General features: G+C 34.3%; 1 long non-coding RNA gene across 5 annotated transcripts in view; it reads right to left on the bottom strand.

The window, feature by feature from the left end:
• LOC136033580 (uncharacterized) overlaps nt 1–15,493 on the bottom strand; it is a 46,806-nt gene extending 31,313 nt beyond the window's left edge. For 4 of the 5 annotated variants that reach the window (XR_010618954.1, XR_010618953.1, XR_010618951.1 and 1 more), the window contains exons 1-3: nt 14,439–14,686; nt 12,479–12,640; nt 2,451–5,958 (exon numbers count right to left, since the gene is read on the bottom strand). This is a non-coding gene — a long non-coding RNA (uncharacterized LOC136033580). Of the gene's footprint in view, nt 1–2,450; nt 5,959–12,478; nt 12,641–14,438; nt 14,687–15,403 lie in introns of those variants that run through there. The other variant, XR_010618952.1, reaches the window with a different exon arrangement.
• Between the last annotated feature and the right edge of the window lie 1,999 nt (nt 15,494–17,492).

The raw sequence follows: 17,492 nt of genomic DNA, 5'->3' as shown, positions 1-17,492 counted from the left end.
AATGATCAGCGAATTTAAAAATTTCAACGAACAAAAATTATAGTTTCATCGATTCAGCAAGATATATTACAAAACTAGCTCAAATTATGGCCCGCGATACTTCCTAATACTTGTAGAATTCTAAAAACTAATACTTTACGAAAAAACAAATCCAAATGGCCCCCTCCCATAGAAAAAACAATAACAGCAAAAATAAGACGAAGAAAAATAACAAAAAAATTTAATATTCTTTCAGGAGCAGAAACTTCTATTTCTGCTCCTAATTCCAGGGAGAGATAGTAGACAGATAGATAAGATTTTATTTTCACCAAAACTTTCATGGCACTGCAAAATTTCTTTGGTACAGTCACATTAATAAGCGACGCAAAAAAAAATACTTATCAATCCCACTGATTTTCTTTATACATTTTTACAAAACTAGGCATAAAACTCTTTGTTAGCTGCTGGTGGGCACAGCGTACTGGCTGAAGTTTGTCAGCAGGCACTGCAACCCTGCACGGGAGTCGTTTTATTGCGGATTGAGGGGGGAAAAGGGTTTTGTGGATTGGGTGGATCAAAGATTCTCTTCCGAAATCCCTGCAGAGTTTCTTTCTTCTTTTTTCCAGAGTTTGTATTTTAAACTTTATCAGCAGCTCTTCATACAACATTTCTGCCTACTTCGGAACTATCATTAGAGCATCTATCTGAACTCTTTCGAGCCTGGCGCTTTGCTTAGCCGTCAATCCAAAATGCCGTACAAGAGCTGTATATTCCAGAATCGGGCGAATAAAATATGTAAATATTTGGAGGAGGTAATCTGGAGGGGCTCTATGTTTCGACGTAAGCTTGAGCATCCGCAGCCCAGCACTACCCTTTTTACTTGACTAGTTGCGTTTGCTTCCCATTTTAAATCACTGCTTATAAAAGTCCCAAGAGTTTAATCTTACTGACTTTAAGAGAATCAGAGATAGTTGGTTGGAAATTAGGTTAAGAAGAATTAAAAAATGAAATAGTTAAAATAGAAGATTTACTGTCATATTTGAAACGGTAGCTTTAGTCTTTACATAATCAATTAAAATTTGAGATTTGCTACATTCATTTGCTTCACGAATTTCTCCAAGGGTAAGGTCATCAACATATTTCCAACGAACTTCACAATCATTAGCAATGTTATCGATCATAACTAGAAAAAGAGTAGGACCCAGGATGGTACCTTGAGGTACACCAAAAAACTGGCTCAGGCTTAAAGAATGACTTCTGATATTTTAAAATTTGGAACATATTTAGTAAAAAACTCCGAATAATTTTCACAACAGCAGGCTTCACTCTAAAATCAATTAAAAGCTTAGAAATTAAAATTTTATGATCAATCCGATCGAAACCCTTTTTAAAATCAATTTGTTATTAAGTTTAGCCATTTACCAGGCTCATCAACATACTTAAAGATAAAATGTAAAAGACTGACTAGATAATGGGATGTTGATGGATTCCTTCTGTTACCGTACTGATAAAAATCAAGGAAGGGTTCAATTTCAGCTTTTAGCCAATTTGCTACAAATTTTTCGTACATTTTGCTGAACAAGGGGGGTCAAAGTGATTGGTCTCACGCCGTCGAAATTAAGTTCAGTATCGTTTTTAGGGATTGGAGTAACATACCCCGTTTTCCATCACTGTGGGTAAATATATATATTACATCATTGATATTGCCGGTCATAAGAACGATCTAAATAGGTCAGGACTTTAAGGAAGAATACATATTTTTCCCAGGGTAGTTGTAACAAACCTGTGATGACGTCATGAAATAAAAGAGAGGCTCATGTCTGCGGTTAGAAGACAAATGACAATAAAAATCCATGTATAGAAATAGAGGAAAGAACAACGTAGTAGTTTCTGCATGTCCAAAAAATAACTTCATAGTTAAAACAATCGATCTTGTGTACCAATTCTTTAATTGCATATCAATTCAAGGACACTTCAAAAGAATTCAACACCTTCTTTTTACTACATATCATTTACACATTTACTCAAAACTGTACAAGGAAGGGCGGGAATAAGCCTGAATATTGTGAAGCTTGCAAGACTTCGTTTCCTTTAAGTGATAAGTCTACTTTTACAAGGTTTCCGAAAAAAAAAAGAATTCTACATTTTCTTTTAAGGTTTAATCATGCAACATGAAGAGAGGAAAAAATAGATTATTGCAAGCTTTCTCAATCTTGGTGTTTATTGAGTTTTGCATAAAAGACTTTATTTTCCAAGAAAGAGCAAAGAGGGAGCCAATTTTTGGAGGAGGGGATGGACAGGGATATGTCAAACTGTATTAGAAACGTTCTTCGGTACCTTTTCCACAAGTGTGCTGGTATAAATAGTGCCAATCAAATACTGAAACAATCTACCAGCCAAAAAAAAAATTATAATGGACTCGTAGCAACGACAAATGAAAAAGAACTTAGTAAAATAGTGACAATAATTACCTGCGAGATTAGCCTGTTAAGTTTCGCACCTTCAGGTTTTATTATATGCAGTTTATATTCAACATTGCCGAATTCAGTCTCTGTACCCAAGACTAAATATTTCATGATTTTCTTAAAAATAAGTTGGATTAAAAAAGTTGGCAGAGGTCAACACTGTTTTCACGAATTAACAATGAACATATAGCATATATGAAGAGGGAGGGAGAGAGAAAGAGAGAGGTGAGAGACAAAGAGAGAGAGAAAGAAAGAAAGAGGGAGAGAGAGAAAGAAAGAGAGAGGGAGAGAGAGAAAGAATGTTCTTAAAGACTTTTCTAACTGTGATTTAATTATTCCTGAGAACAATTTATTCACTCAAACAAAGGTCACCCAACATGGTCACAAACATGGTCACCCAAACTGACCATGAATACCCTCTATCAAGAAATCAATTTCTTCGGAAATTTGATCTAAACCACATAACTGACACCTCCTTGAAACAAAAATTATGCAACCTACTGTGGGAAATTAAAGATGTTTTTTCGACATCTGAAGACGACATGGGACTTTTCCCATTTTACAAACATGCAATCCAAACTACGGGATTACCAGTGGCAAAACAGCCCTATCGTATCCCATATAAGCATAAAGAATGGCTAATAAATAAAATGTAGAAGCTAGAAAGAAATGAAAACAAATATATCTATATAATATTCCACTTAAAGAAACCGATAGGATGATTGTTGAAAGTAAGGACAAATCAATTTCAAAACAAATTTCGAGCGACTGTAGTTTGTGGGTATTAGATTTAAAAGGAGATAGATAACAAGGTTATCGAAGGTCACGAGGTTTCCTTCTATGAGGGGGTACAGTTAAAAGGGGTTTAAAAAATTTTTCAAGGATGAGATAACAGTGTGCTCACTCAATTTCTATGGGTTTGCAGGCGGGCTAAATTTTGAGAGGATTTTCTAGAAGCTTTATTTTTGTCAAAATGTCAACTTTTGTTGATTTAAGCCCAAAGAAACAGCTAAGATTACATTTAGATTTAGTTATATTTAGTATATACTTTGGGTATTGCTTACTTTGAGGTCATAAATAAGCAAAACAGGGCTCATGACCTAGCCTTTGATTTTAAGCCTTTTGTTTGTGCGTAAATTGTATTCTGCTTGGGGCTATCGACATGTAATTTCAACAGTAAACTTAATCATAATTGGTCTTCTCTATTTAATGATTTAATGATAGAGTTATGATTCTTATGATTTATATCTTATATCGTTTCTATGTTGATTGTGTTACGTTATGGATCTTTTGATTTTGTTCTTATGATTGTAAAAAGTACTTATTTTTGTTCACAGATTTTCTTCACTTTTCTCTTTTTTCCCCTAACATTATGATCTTTCATTTAGCGGATTTGCGCCCCTTTTTGTTTTGATAGGATATAAATAAAGTTTTATAAAGCAGTTGGTTGTCCAATTTAATTTCAATTTCCAGTTAATCCGGAAAGGAGCACTATGATTGTGGTAAAAGAAGATGGGCCTTTGAAATTGGAGTGTAAGGCAACTGGTGCCTAACAACCTGATATTATATGGTCCAAAGAGCTATGGAAAATATGAAGAATGGAAGCGAAATTTTTTTGATAATGGAGAAATTTTTAGTGTAACACTAACAATTTCAACACTAAAAATTTCCAACATCGATAGAAAAGCGACTGGATCATATGAATGTGTTGCTACTTTTTTTTAAGAAAGAAATGAGGTTGTCCAATTTTATTTCAATTTCCAGTTAATCCTGAAAGGAGCACTAAGATTGTGGCAAAAGAAAATGGGTCTGTGACATTACAGTGTAAGGCAACTGGTGCCCACAACCTGATATTATATGGTCCAAAGAGATATGGAAAATATGGAGAATGGAAGCGAAATTTCTTTGATAATGGAGAAATTTTTAGTGAAACACTAACAATTTCAACACTAAAAATTTCCAACATCGATAGAAAAGCAGCTGGATCATATGAATGTGTTGCTAATTTTTTTTATAAGAAAGAAATGAGATCATAAGACCAAGCATAAGTCCATATTCTGCACCCGTTATTTTGTTCACCCCAAAAAATAATGATCTTAGGTTAATAGTAGATTATAGAGCCCTAAACAAACAAAAGTTAGCGACAAATTTCCTCTACCTAGAATAGATGAAATTCTAGATCACATATGAAATAAGAACAAAATATTTACTACCCTAGGTTCAACACAAGGTTACCACTAAGTTAAAATAGCTCAGAGTGAAGTATTTAAAACTGCGTTCGCCAAAACAGAGCGTGGCTCTTATAAATATTTAAGAGTACCTTTTGGACTAAAAACGAGTTCAAGTGGATTATGTAGTGCAATTATTGTGAAAGTGCATTATTGTTAAGAGATCTGAATAATATAATTCATTTTGTTGAAGACGTCATTTGTATGGATAATATTTCAGAAGACCCTTTAGTAACCTCAGCAAAAATATTTGAAAAATTTAGAGAAGGAAATTTAAAATGAAGACCAGAAAACGTAATTTTTCTTCAAACAAACAAAAAAATAGTTTTGACACAAGGACAAATTTCCCCAGACCCTGAATAATAAAATCAGTTAAAAATCTCAAAAACCCTCAAACTATTAAACAATTGAAAGGAATTCTAGGATTAATGAGCTATTTTAGGAGATAAGGAATTACTCACAGGAAGCAAAACCACTAACTGACCTTATCCAAGCAAATTCACAAAAAATTACTTGATCAATAAAAGCTCAAGATTCCTTAGATTACCTAAAAAAAGCACTTATTTCAGAATCTATCTGATCATTACCAGATTTCTAAACAGGAAAATTCTTTGTTACATCGGATGCCTCAACTAAGGGAATTGGGGCAATCGAATCTCAAATAATAAACGGAGAAGAAAAAGTTATAACGTACGCCTCTCGTACCCTAAACCCTGGAGAAAGCAATTACTCAGCTACCCAGCTTGAATTATTGTCAATTATACACCAACTAGATAAATTTCGACTGTATCTATTGGGAACATAATTTAAACTAAGTTTAGATCATAAAAGCCTTCAATATCAACAGACTTTCAAAAAGCCGACGGGGATACTTGCACGAAGGATCCTAAAAATTCAAGATTTAGATTATGAATTCGAATATCTTAAAGGAAAACACGCAATCCCTTTGGAAAATGAATCCAAAGAAGTTAATGCAATAAAGCCAAAATACTACCCAAAAAATAAATAAAAAATAAAACCGACAATCCTATCAAGGAAGAATGCAAAGACAGTCTACTTTCATTAAATAATATAAAAATATGTCAAAAAAAATATAAATCTGTGCTGCCCTAATAGATTATTTCCTATAAGACGAAGAACTATCTAATGCCCCGATAACTTTCAAAAAAGAAATTGACAATTTCTATTATGACTTAGATGAAAAAATATTGTACAGAATTGTGACTTGACTTAACTACATGGTGCCTCCATTTGGACCGGTCTCTTGCAAGGATGTGGACATCCTCCTGAAAGAATAAATAAATTAGGACTAAATACATTTAGGAATAAATAAAACCTTCCATAAGCTAAGCAGTAATTTTTCGTTACTTCAGCCTTAACAAAATTGAAGGATTATGCGAATAGTTGTGAAACATGTAACTGGTAAAATTGAAAACAGAAGCAAACAATTTTCTAATATTTTAGTAATTTAAACAAAAGAAAATAGAAGAGATTGACATGAAACCATACCCTATTTAACAAATGCGATTAATTCATTTTTTTCCCCAGTTATGCGTGATAGCTCGTTTTATATACTATTCGGACAAGATTTTCGAATCCCGTAAGATGAGATTATGAAGTTAAGACAATAATACTCTAATGATTCCGTAGATTATAAATAAGTATTTATCAACAGAATAAGAAAGATTTAGAAACTTGTAAAATAAGAAATTGAAAAATCAAAAATAAAAAAGAAGCCAAAACCATCCTAAATATTAAGAGAGAACTTATTATTCAAATAGGAGATTGTGTTTACTTAAAAAATGAAACGGAAGCCGACGGCAAAAAGCTCTCTGACCAATATTTTTTACCTTATAGAATAATAAAAAAAATATGAGAACAACATTACATTTAAATTCCTAAACTCTAAATCTTAACAACACCTATACAACACATATAAGTCACATATAAAGGGTGAAATTCACAGGAAAATGGACCCAATGCCCAACAACATTAGATTTTTCCGATAATAAAAATAAATCTCCGCAATCAAGACTGAGGGAACCTAGACCTTTTAATTTCAAACAAGGTTATTTTGAGAACAGGAGTGATGAGGAAAAATTCCACAAATTTCTAACGATGACAAATATGATCACTTGCAAAGATAGAACCACCATCACGCAAAAACGCAAAGATAGGGATTCATCTTCCAGCAAAAATTGGAAAGAACTGGACTATACGATTTCCCCAAAAACCATAATTTTTTCCCGATACAATCTAAACTCTTACCCTCAAAACGATTCCCAGACGACATGCTAACCCCTATCACACCATAGATAGACCCCTAACATTATATGATGAATTAAAAAAGCAATACATACTCCCGGTGACAAAAAGTCAGAACAAGTGAATCAGCCCTAAAGGCAAACATTGCGAGAGGCCATGGACTTAATAATATACCCAATTAAGAACAGAAAAAGTACGGTTGAAACAAAAGTGGTCACCAGTGAACAACAATACCATGATATAACAGTATCAAAAGCAAAACCAAAGGACTGGGTATCTTGGAAGGAAACCATAATGCAATGAATTCCCTATCGTCCTGAGGACATGGCTTTCAAACAATGGAGGTATAACAAGAAAATGTTTGACTTCCCTAAGCTCCAAAAATCCTTCAACTCTCCCGAGCCGAAAAATCAACAAGAATAATCAATAAACAACCCTTCTACTTCCCTAGAAGAACAAAAAACAGTTTGATTCCCCTACAATCTATGGGTTTGAAAATTGTTGCTTTGCAATTCGATGTCTCAATAGCAAAAATTTTGCCAAAAATTATCTAAAAAGTAATCAGACAAAAAACAATTATAAAAATAAGAGCTAAGAGCACATATAGCACTTGTGACGAGATCGGAAGAGCCAAGAGCTCATATGGCAAAGCTCAAGCGAAATTCGAAGGATCAACACATCAATTTAAAAGAAATATCAGAGGCTTAATGTCGGTCATGATTTAAAATATAAGCTCTGAAACACAAGGTCCTTCTAAATATCAAAATTCATTAGGATACGATCACCCACTCGTAAATAAAAAATAGCTCATTTTTTTCTAATTTTTCCTCTCATTTCAGATGGTCGAATCGGGAAAAACAACTTTATTAACTCAATTTGAGCAGGTCCCTGACACGCATACCAATTAACATCGTCCTAGCACATCCAAAAGCACTGAACTCACCAAAGCACTGGACCCCTCCCCCTAACTCCCCCAAAGAGAGCAGATCTAGTGCAGTTACGTCAGTGACGTATCTACATTTGCTTATTCTAACCACCAAGTTTCAGCCTGATCTCTTTACTCTAAGCGTTTTCCAAGATTTCCGGTTTCCTCTTCCGACTCCTCCCCCTAGTCACTGGATCTGGTCGGGATTTGAAATAAGACCTCTGAGACATGAGTTCCTTCTAAATATTGAACTTCATTAACGTCCTTTCACCGGTTCTTAGGTTAAATATACCTCAATTTTTCTAATTTTTCCGAACTGACACCCCCCAACTTCCCCAAAGAAAGCGGATTCAGTTCGATTATGTCAATCCGGTATCTAGGACTTGTGCTTATTCTTCCCACCAATTTTCATCCCGATATCTCCACTCTAAGTGTTTTCCAAGATTTCCCATTTCTCCTTCCAACTCCCCCAGTATCACTGGATCCAGTCGGGGTTCAAAATAAGAGCTCTGAGACACGAGGTCCTTTTAAGATCCAGTCACCCGTTCTTAAGTTACAAATAACTCAATTTTTTCAAATTAAGTTTCATCCTGATCCCTCCACTAAGCGTTTTCCAAGATTTTAGGTTCCCCTCCAACTCCCCCAAATGTCACCGGATCCAGTCGGGATTTAAAAAAAGAGCTCTGAGACACAATATTCTTCCAAACTTATCAATCTAAATATCAAATTTCATTAAAATCCGTTCACCCGTTTGCAAGTTAAAAACACTTATTTTTTCTTATTTTTCCGAAATTAACCGTCCCACCCCCTCCCCGTCCCCAGATGTTTGAATAGGGAAAATAACTATTTCCAATTTAATTTGGTCTGTTCTCAAATACGCCTTCCAAATTTCATCGTCCTAGCGTATCTGAAAGTGCCTAAACTAGCAAAACCCGGACAGACAGACCAACAGGCCGACAGAATTTGTGATCGCTATATGTCACTTGGTGAATACCAAGTGCCAAAAAAATAGCATTTGACAACTTTGTGACTCCAGCAAAGTTCCTAACCGACTTCAAAAGCAAAGGCTAATTATATGCTGAATATAGGTTCCATAAATTTGAGTATGCGTCTCATAAATCTTATAATATCTCACTACTTCGTGACTCCTGCAAAGTTCATAATCGACATCACAACCATACGTTAATTAAATGCTGAATATATGTTCCATAGCGAAATTGCAAAGTCGTGAGATCCTGGTTTACAGGGAGGTCAAACATCCCATAACTAGTGAATATATACAAAAAGACTGAAGAAATTTGGCAGTCAATTTCTAGACGGGTGGAAGTGAAAAGCTAGCCTGGGTAGGATTTTAAGACAATATTGATTTGTACCTAAGCCTGAGTTTATCCATGTTTCAGTATTCAATTTTTTGCATTACACCTACTGTACAATTTGTATGTAAGCACAGAAATAAATTATTATTTGTGATTTTATCATCTTTGTTTATGAATCCAGATGCCAGGCATAATTTCTGTGGTTTCTAGAAACGCTCTATAAGGAATCTATGCAATAAGGTAAGACCCATCCCCCCATAAAATGATTATATTACTGAGAACATTGGGCGTTATCAACAGCGTCCCGATGTCTTAATCTCTCACTTGTTTAACTCCTGTAGAATCTTAATCTTTCACTCGTTGAACTCCCATAAGGTCATTTTAAGTTGAACCTCCCATATTGTTATATTATCAATCCCCTATAACATTATTAGCGATATCCCCACCCCCTCCACCCCACCTCGTAACAGTAGTGTATCAAGTTTGTCCTTTCAAAACAGTTTTAAATTCATCATTACCCTAACTTCTTCAGGGCTTGCATAAGCGAAACGAATTGTCAAACTATTATGGGTTATTACTAATAATATAAATAGTGGTTAAACTTAGTTAAGCCAAACTTAATAAGTGAAAGCAGTTATACTGTTGTAATATGAGTAAAGAAAAAAACTTCTGTTTCAAAATGATAGTCAAATGTAGACATATAAATTGAAGAACTGTGTGTTTTCCTTATCAAACACAGCCTCTCTGATACTTTTACAACCTAATAAATTTATGTTTTAATCACAACCTACTTTATTTAACTTTTATTTATAGCCAAAATTTTGGTTATAGAGTAAGCCAGAAGTAATCCAAGAAAATTTTAACCAGAAACAAGAGAGCATCTTTGTCATGTGGAAATTCTAAGTAGGAATAATCAACCCGTGAGATTAGAAAGGTTGAACTTATGGCTTTTTTACATTCATTAAAAAAAAATTATATTTTTAATCAAAACCTGAGTTATTTATTTTATTTGTTAGTGGTAACTAGTTTTCATTTAAATAGATTGCCATTTTTGACGCACAAGCTTCTTGTTATCAGCGTAACAATTTTTTTTATCAATAATAGAATAAAGGTCGTCTAAATACCAGTTCAAGAATAAGAGATGAGATATGATTCTTGGAATGAAGTACTACCAAAAACTCAAAAACAAAAATTGCAACAAAAAACACATACCACACATCCAACAGTTGCAAAAAAAGCAGCAAAAATTCAGGTGATTCAAGGACATTGGAACTACATGGCTCATGTTCTTTCTTGTTTTGGGTTTTTTTTTTCAGTGAAGAAATGAGCGAAGGTTAAATGTCTCCTTAAAAATAAGAGATGAGAAATCACGCTCAGAAGAAAGTATTAACAAAAGTTAACAAAGTATTAGCAAATCTATACGTTTTAATCAAAAACTGTGTTATCTTTTTTTATTTGTTAGCGGTAACTAGTTTCCATTTAAGTAGATTGCCATCTTTGACGCACAAGCTTCTTGTTATCAGCGTAACAATTTTGTTATCAACGATGGAATAAAGGTCGGCTAAATACCAGTTTAAGAATAAGAGAATGGATATGATTCTCAGAATCATATCTCTATCGAATCTCTATCTAAAACAAAAATTGCAGCAAAAAATACATACCGCAGCCAATAGTTGCGAAAAATTCAGTATAAAATCCGAAGATTCTAGGACATTGGAACTATAGGGCTCCTATTCTTGTTTTTGTTTTTTCAGTGAAGGAATGAAGGAAGGTTAAATGCCTGCTTATGAATAAGAGATGAGAAATAATGCTCAGAAGAAAGTATTAACAAAAATTCAAGCAAAGAAATTACAGCAAAATATATCAACCAAAGCTGCAATAAACAATATTTGCTGTAATAAAAACTATTCGTCACTTTCTACCCAGTGGTCAGTCAAGAGAAGGTCATTTAGGAAAAACACGAGAATATGAGCATTCTTAGATTTTTTGTTTCTTGGTCTTAGTCTCTGGCAAATACGATTTCTCACTGTGAATGCTTCTCCGGTTGGGCACCCGCAAATTTCACAAAAATCCAATCAAATTAATTTTATTCAAAGACTAGCCTCTTCACCTCAAGATATGCGTCTTAACTTCAAGATGAGCTTTTTTTATTTCAAGATACGAAAAAAATATCCCTTGTGTCCAGGGAAAATTAAAAAAAAAATCCTCTTTCTTACGCTTGTACTGACCCCTTTTCAAGTTCGCAGTCCTTTAATTTGATTAAAAAAAAATTATTTGGCCCATGTAATAACGCCCAAAATTTAAATGATTGTTTTTCAAACTTTTTATTGATTGTTTTTATAAAATGACGGTGCACTGCTTTACCAGTTTTACATATGGAAATTTTAATAAGCCTTTTATATGTTGTTCTGCTTTTGGTTTTACTTCAGAATGGAAATTCGGCCCATCCAAGCTTGTGAATTATTTTTTAAATAAATTTTATCTTAACGTTTGCATTTGCTTAAATCTTCTTTTAAGTAAAAGAAGAAATTTTAAATATTTGTAAATTTTAGCTGCAAGCAGTCACACTATTGTACTCCAATTGACCGACTATCTATAAATGAACTAACATGCAATCAAATTTTAAAATTGTGATTTATGTAACGAACTTAGCTTATACCTCCTTCAAATTCCCCTTCTTAAAATTCGCCTTTAAATTTCTATCAGCAAAACAAATTTTCTTTTATTGAACATATAATTTTTCTGACTGAAAGACAAGGAACGAATTCACAAAAACGATTACGGTGGTAAATGCAAATTCCCAAGGACTATTATACTGGCGAATTTTGAGATCTCTATTCGTTAGAGAGAGGGGTCTTGAAATCAAAAAGCGTCTGTTAACTCAAGGATAAACGGCGAATTCACCCTTTACCGATATTAGGATTTAACTCAAGAACAGTTTGTGCTAATTTCCCCTCAGTTTTTAAGTAAAAAAAAAGTTCTAAGTAAATAATTCTAATTAACAAATATTTGTTAAACACCCGTCACACCAAAATGGGTAGCCTCTCCCTAGTCCCTAGTATAACTCCAAAAGAAAAAACTCTTTGGAGGGACAATAGCACAGAAGGATGCTAACAACTGCACATAATGCGATAAAATAGAAATAGATAATTGCCAGTCAATCATATTTAATTCAGTTTCAGCCTTCAATCAAGTTTCAAAAAAAACCTCATCCCCCTGTTTATATCCAAGAGACCCAATATTCCTCAACCGTTATCCAATAAATAATACAAAATTGTTTTCAAGATTAATGTTTACTACCTTCTATCCTACTTCGTCATTAGCCACTGGTATTACATTCTGGTGTTGTTGAGTCTCTTCTTCTCTCCTAAATAACATCCAACTGTCGTTTCCAACTTCTATAGATATTGTTCTTCTGTTTTGAAGTTGCGCTTCTTTTATATTACGGTGAGAATTCTGCGCCTGAAAAAGTACATAATCTATGTGAAGTAAACGAAAACATTTTGCCACCGTGCTTGCCTCATAACACCGTGCTCAAAAATTGTTTCGCAACGAAAGACTCGAAACAAAGCTTGAAAATCGTCTAACCGAGAAGTCAAACAAAATCTTAAAGTACTATAAACGAAACAAAAATAAATAGGCAAAATTAACCAAGGTGTATCCAGTTGCTTTAAAAATGTAGAGTACAGAACGTAAGCAAGAAGACGTAATTCAGTGTTTATTATAGATAGTATTGAGAAGATTATCTGGGCAAATAAATTAATATGTAGCCTAATTAGTGACCAAATAAAAAATTCTAGAAACTCCGGAAACTGGGAATGGAAATTGGTGCTAGTGTCGAAAAATATCTCTAGTTCCATCTATCGTTTGACAGATCTTGCCACAATTGTTTTGTTTCTTTAACTTAGCAAATTTGTTAGTTTCAGAAACTGAGATCCATTGCTTATTATTATGCTGATATTGCCTTATAATTATACCAAAAGAACTGAAGAAACGCCAAATACCATACCAAGCAGGGATCACTTTTTCTTCAACAATAGACACAAAATTCAACTGTTTTAAGTTACCAAGATCTCATCAAGACTTTCTCAATTTAGAATTACGCAAGCGTCACAACTTATGGCATAGAAAAGATATAAAACTGAAAAAAAAACAAGTATGCAGTTAGATTACCCATCAGATACATTTTCCAAATTTGATAATCACCGCTGTCACAGTTATATTCTACTCACACCTTCCTAAAAAAACTGACACACAGTCCCTAACTGTATGCAAAATGAATTTACCGATGTCTTTCCGAAAACAAATAGCCGACAGAGAATTTTGAATCACTACTTTTTGTGGATTTTTTTCAATTACTAGAACTCACTGCGGCACCAAGCTGCCTTACACCAACGCAGCTAGGCACACTTCTCTGTTCCAACATATCTAGAGCCAAACTCCTTACACCCTTCCAAGAATTTCTAATTTCCCTTAAATCCTCCCTTATGAACTCGCCCTCCTAATTTAGGGACGACTTGCATTCCATTTGGCCCTGGATAGTTGGACGAAAGGTAGAATATTTGATTGTCTTTATTTTTTTTCGGAGCACGTTTCCTAGCCATGTCAACTTTTCCAACACTTCAAAGCAGTATCGAATCCAATTTTCCTTACAACTTATGGTTTGAAACACGATTAGTCCGGTGGGCTTACTTAAAGGAGTATTTATCTTTAAATGAGTTCCACCAGTTGTGGCCAGGGATGCACCCATTCCCGTTTCTAGGAAAACTCCGAACAATTATCAAAGTATGAAAATGTTTTAGGAATTTCTAGTTTCCCTCCTTCTCTGAACTTGCCCATCCAAAATAAATAAGATAGATAAAGAAAGAGGTAAAGAATAAGCAATTAGACTTTACAGTCCCTACTGGCGGTGCTGCAATCCGTTTCTTGGCCTTTCAGCTAGGACGTGCAATGGGAGGTTGGGGGTCAACCAAACTGTTTTCGCACACCCTTACTGTTTACCTTTCGGAGATTTCTTCAGGGGCCCATTTACAGCTGGGTTGACTCTGGCTGAGCTTACAGAGTCATGCCACTAACCCCCATCCCAAACTAAATAATCCGGTCTGTTCAAAATAACAAAATAAATCAGACCTAATGGGGCTTCTTCCAGCCTGTCAGTTTTGCTGGTAGAATAGTTTTTTTTTATATTAACGTTTATTTTCCAAATTTTTGATTAATCGAAAAAAGAAAAGTAACAATAATAAAAAGGGACTCCAATTACCTATCAATACTTCGTAATACACCTTCCTTGTCCACTTGGGGACAGCCTGCCCTTGATTGGGTCCAATGAATGGATGGAAATAGAAGCATGCTCTTTTGATAGAGGTTTGAATGGTAGGATGACGAGCTTTGGAAGCTATAAATAGAATTCTAATATTATAATATAATAGTAACTGCGTAGTGGTAATAGTAACTGATTTCTATAGAATACTAATCAAGCAACGCTCGTTTGAGGGCCAAGCACTTGGAGTCCCCCTCCACCTCCAATAACCCCAACGTGCATGATTCTACATGGAATAGACTGTGTCTTAAATATTAAACTACATAAGAAAAGGCTTCCAGGTTAAAAAACATGCTTTCAAACTGAAAGTATGGAGTAGCATAAAAACTTAAAACGAACAGAAGCTATTATGAGCAGAATGAGGGGCGCTGTTTTATATATCGACGCCAACATGAAGAAGAATGGACGAGGGTCAGTGGACTTCCGTTTTGAAAGACATTCAGAAGTATCGGTATTAAAATGGTATGACAACAAACCAGTCCATTTGGCGTCTTCATACTGTGCAGTCATCCCAATTGATAAGTGTCAGAGATGGGATGGCACAACACTGAAATACGTCAAAGTTGATCGCCCCGAATCATCCGTGACTGCAACAATTCAATGGGGGGCGTAGATCTTGCTGACATGTTCCTGGAGCTCTACAGGACTGACATTCGCTCTAAGAAATGGTATATGAGGATTGTGTACTACTTCTTTGACATGGCTGTGAACAACGGCCGGCTGGGAATAAATTCTGACAAAAAAAATTAAATATTAAAAAAAAAATTAAAATACTACTCATTTAGTTTTTTCTTGTGGAGAGAATCAAATCTAGTGTTACCAATAACAGTATTTTCACTATGAATCAAAACTGTTTTTATTCCTATTTCAATACTGCATAGAAAACAAACAACACAGAAACTCACATTAAAAAACAATCAAATCATTCCACTTTGACTGACTCATCTAGAATGTGTGAATCAACATGATTGATCCCAGCAATATATGAAGATATTGCCAGGCATTGAATAAAAGAGGCCAGAATAAGACGCACAACTGTCTTCATACACAAAGCATGTCTAACCTGTTTATTTGTATCAATAACAAATTTAAAGTATGCTTCCACATTAGGGAATACCTTTCAAGACGAATCTATTAACTTTTTTCCGCGCAAATTCAAAAAGCCATCTGAAAAATCTTGATATTGCCAATGGTGCTAATTAAGTGTTGTCAAATTCCGGTAGGATGCTCGGGAGCTTTTAAATAAGTTAGCTAACTATAAGACTTTTAAATGGAAATTCCCGCATCTGCCTAAAGGCGCTTGGAGGCCTTTTAAATAAACTTGGCTTAGTCAAACGAATGTTTAGTAATGTGACTAGCGGAATGAAACAATCAGGGTCACAGTCAGGATTTTTTGGAGGGAGGGAGGTGGTTGTTAATGAACCTACAGTTTATTAACGAATATTCAATTGAGGAATCATCACCAAAAAGCCTAACCAGTATAGAAAGTCGTTACTTTGTACGAAAACATTAACTTAGAAGATATAGAACAAATAGAGATTGAATAGAAAAATAAATGCAGAATTTCAAAAATTGAAAAGCTTCTAAAGATGATAAGGGAGGATTTGACGCACACTAAATCTTTAATATTCCAATACTCAAATGTTCTAATACCAGATTAAGTTACTATTGGACCGCTATGTTTTCTGACAGGCCATGGACATCAAAATCTAGAAGGTGTACTAACTGCAAATGTTTTGGCCATACAAAAGATATGGGCCGTAATAGCTCACAGACCTGTGGAAAATGTGCCAGCAGAGGCCACTCCGCTGAAAATTGTACCCAAAATCAAATTAAATGCAGATATTGTCATAGCACAAACCATATAAGTGGGGATAAAAATTGCTCAAAGTATAATGAACTCTTTCTAATGAACAAAATTGCATTCAAGAATCAAGTTCCTTGGGAAGAAGCAAATATGACATATGCTGAAATAGCAAGAACAGGAAAAAGAAAGACCGTTGAAAACAGCAATCCGTCAGAAAATTTATTTCCAGAAAGGGTTTAACCAGAAATAAATGCAACTACACAGATCCAGAAAGTATTAAAACTCCTTATATGTACAATAAAAATTGTATCAAAACCCAACGTAAATCAAAATTTGAAGATTGAAGAAATTAAAAGAGATGCAGAAAAATTGTTTCTCGGAATAATGAGTTTTTACGAAACCGGACCTGAAATAGAAGAAGAATTTTTACAAAAAATCGGGAATGAATCAAGGGACTAGTCAGAATAACCGAGATCGTAGCGTCACCAGAAACAGTAAAATTAAATTTTGGCAATAAAACTGCAACAGCTTACCAATTTTAAGGGATATGAGTTAGCCAGAATAGACCGAGAAAAAACAGGAAGTCAACAATCAAAAGGCAGAGGAGAAGCTATTTTAATAAATGAAGATTATTTCCAAATGACAGAAATAACAAATAGATTTAACTAATGAAATGATAAACTTTGAAGTCGTTACAGTAAAGTGTGTTAGTATAGATGGTGTGGTTTATACGGTAGCAAACATTTATAATAATATTAATAATAGGAAAAATATTAGAAAACAAGATTTTGACCTCGTATACCAGAAACTAGAAGGAACCAAGATCCTATGTGGGGATTTTAATGGCAGTTCTTTTTTGCAGGAATCAAATGGTAGTCAAAATAGGTCAGAACAGAATATTCCCAATTTTATCTATGATGCACCAGATTTAGTTCAGGTAACCTCAGTAGATACATTAACATATATAAATGCTTAAACTAATTACTCAAGCACAATTGATCTAACATTTGCATCTTGCTAGATCATGCAAATAGCTGAATATATAACACGGAAAGATCTCGATATAGGAAGTCCACATAAAATAGTAACAATTGCTCTTGACCTGCTACCGGAAAAGAAAATGCACTATTATAGAAACAAGAAATTTAACCAAATTCTAATTAACCATATATCCAAAAAGCTAGAAG

This window comes from Artemia franciscana, chromosome 12 (assembly GCF_032884065.1).
Source record: "Artemia franciscana chromosome 12, ASM3288406v1, whole genome shotgun sequence".
NCBI classification, from domain to species: domain Eukaryota; kingdom Metazoa; phylum Arthropoda; class Branchiopoda; order Anostraca; family Artemiidae; genus Artemia; species Artemia franciscana.
Note: the sequence above shows the minus strand (reverse complement) of the source record. Positions and strands in the feature narration are given on the sequence as shown.